This window comes from Beauveria bassiana (assembly GCF_000280675.1).
Source record: "Beauveria bassiana ARSEF 2860 unplaced genomic scaffold BBA_S00095, whole genome shotgun sequence".
Lineage (NCBI taxonomy): Eukaryota > Fungi > Ascomycota > Sordariomycetes > Hypocreales > Cordycipitaceae > Beauveria > Beauveria bassiana.
This window is the reverse complement of record NW_007930930.1, coordinates 1,703-4,534: the sequence shown is the minus strand read 5'-3', so window position 1 is coordinate 4,534 and position 2,832 is coordinate 1,703.

Here is a 2,832-nt window from a genome sequence, read left to right as displayed (position 1 = left end):
CCAGATGACGAGGTCGTGACGGTAATTTAGTAGAAGACAAGTCATGCACACCGCCAAAATTATTCTGCTTATTTTTTTAAGCCAAGAGTTCATTTTGACAAGTTTACTTCGCGGACGCTGAGCGCAGGGCGTCTTCTGATCGGCCAGGTGGAAGCATGAGTAGCCATATGCACATGGTTTTGTCGGCGACTATAGGTGAAATGTGAATTACCGATTGTATATATGCACGCCGAACTTATACTTGCTAAATACAAGGCTAACCCTGGAAAGAGAAGGATGCGCCATGAATGGCTTCAACAAAACTGGCAAACGAGTGTCACACCACCACGAGGAGGAAGAATCAAGGCAAGAAAACGCGCAATAAGGGGTGGGGAGGCGGTCAGCACGAAGGCGGAGAAGAAGAGGGTAGAAAGAGGCGTAGGAGGAGAGCAGAATCAATAAAACTGTGGATGCTCACGAACAGGAAATCCACAAGCGATAAGGAAGGCTGCCCAATCACAGAGCACTAGAGGTAGAGGCTTGATATGCCGCTGTTTATTCTATTCTGTTGTGCTCGTTGAACATCGTCGTCGATATCGGTCTGGACGTTGATCTAAACTCTCTCGTGAGGGCGTATTAGCTCACTTGCGGAACGGCCGGTCTTAGTTACCGGATTGATATTAATATCGTTGTCGTCCTTTAATTCGTCAATTGTCGAAGCGCAGCATTCCGGGTCGTCCAATGCTTTAGGCAACTCTTCCGCTTCAGATTGCTCGGTACCTGGAGTGTTCCAAGTCGGATCGCTCCACCAATTATAAATATATTGGGAGTGCTCCAAGCTGGATATCCTTGAAAATGACCGGCCTGATGCCGCGCGCAAAACCTGGAGCCACCGAGCACAACGCGACACGGAATATAAGTGTAAAACAATGTGACCAGCAGACTTTGTCTTAGAATCCCCTCTCCTCATTGCACTTTAGTAACGCTACAGATTTCGGAATTGCCAAATGCGGATGGTTCCAGAGCCAGAAGCACACTGCGGATTTACGAGACCCTTTTCTGGGCTGGGTTAAAGACTTTTTGATCTTCGCGGACAAGGTGTGATCCCTTCCCCTATCAGCTCCTCTACGGGCTAGTCCGCTATTGAGGCACGACTGACCTCATCGTCAGAGTCGCCATTTTTTCGCTGGAGCGCCATTAAAGCTCGTCAAGCTGGCGAGGTATGCAGACGTGCTTGAAATTGGGCACGTGGCACTTGTCAGGCAACTTCAGTGGACTTTGTAGTTGGCTCCAATTGTGACCGTCGATGCCGTTCACCCTGTCGAGCGGCAATTACGGCGTCTCAGTACTGAAGCATTAAATGGCCTCTTGCAAGGACACAGCAAAAGTGGAGGCTATCAATGGTCAGGCAGCCTGTGTTAGCGGCGCAGTATGTGGCCCTTGCAAGATTGGAATGAAACGGCCGCTCTACTATATCGTGCCGTACACTAGCCACCAAAGTAGTCGCGACGTCACCGGGCAAGATTGCTTTTCAACGTAGCTACCGCGGGACAGACGGCGTCAACTTCCATACGCAGCTGGCTAGCCCACAGCTGCTGCTTCGCCACACCCTGTGCTGCAAGGACTAGGGCAAGCGCTGTTAGTGCTTTGTGCCCGCGGATCTGTTACTTAGATTCCTAGCTTGTGTGACAGAGGGTGGAGAAAATGACGGATTGCCGCAGGCATTGAAAGGCTGATTGATACAAGGCACCGGCCGAAGACGCTTCACGATTTCACTGACTAAAGGCGCTGAGCCTGGGACGTATCCGAAATACATGGCTGGATAATTCACGGAGCTGATCGTTCATTTAGGTGTATTTTTGAATTAATAAAAACCTGAAAACGAAGGGACTGCTTTTGTTGCGTCGTGTTGCGTCGGTGTCGGGGCATGTGTGGCACGACGTCTCGTCCATGGCGCTTGTATTACACTCGACAGTGTCTTGGAAAATCTTCTATGAACTCCCCCACCCTAAACTAACGACTTTTGATTCCACCGTTCGTTGGTTAATCGTCGCCTGTCAAGGTATTGACAGACTTCATGTTTCGCCATTCGGTAACCATTGCCGACCTGCAGAGCGCAATATCAGCCAAGAGAATCGGCTCAAGGGGAAGCCTGATTAGGTTTAGGGTTCCGTTTGAACTTACGGCTCTTCATACGAAATCGGTATGTGTTCATCGACACAAAATTGCAAAAAACGATTAGTAGTCTCCCGACCTTCAAACACAACCATAACATCTCCCCTCGACGGCTTACGCTTTCTAGATGCGATATGTTCCTTCATAATGAGACGAACTCGCCATGCTTGCGCACTTGCTCTCACTGTAGCGATGTCCTCCAACTCGACGCTGAAATCATAGTTATGTTTTGCTGGTCTCCACTCTATGAAACTGAACACCCCATATAGAAGACGTCTACCCGCCGCAAGCCAGCACTGGGGCTGTGCGGACGAGTCAACACTGGTGAAACGCCCTGTTTTGATTTGATGGATCCTCCAGCGCCTATCAGCCATTACTAAGCCAGCGGCCTCTGGCGGGAGCTAATAGGGCCACGGGTACCCGTGGCTAAAATATTTCACGGGTACCCGTGGGGATTATGTCAGCGCATTCCTTCAGACAACGCGCTGCACCCAGAGGGCAGTTTAACTAGTGCTAAAAAAATCCTACTTGATAGAATACATTGCTTCTTGCGCCTCGCAATCTGCTGCAGCTGTTTCCCAGATCTCACGCATGCCTCTTCTCCCAGAAAACGGGTTATCTTCCATCTCAGTCGCTACCATTGCCTCCGACCCGAGCCTCTTCTCGCCCTGTCCCAAT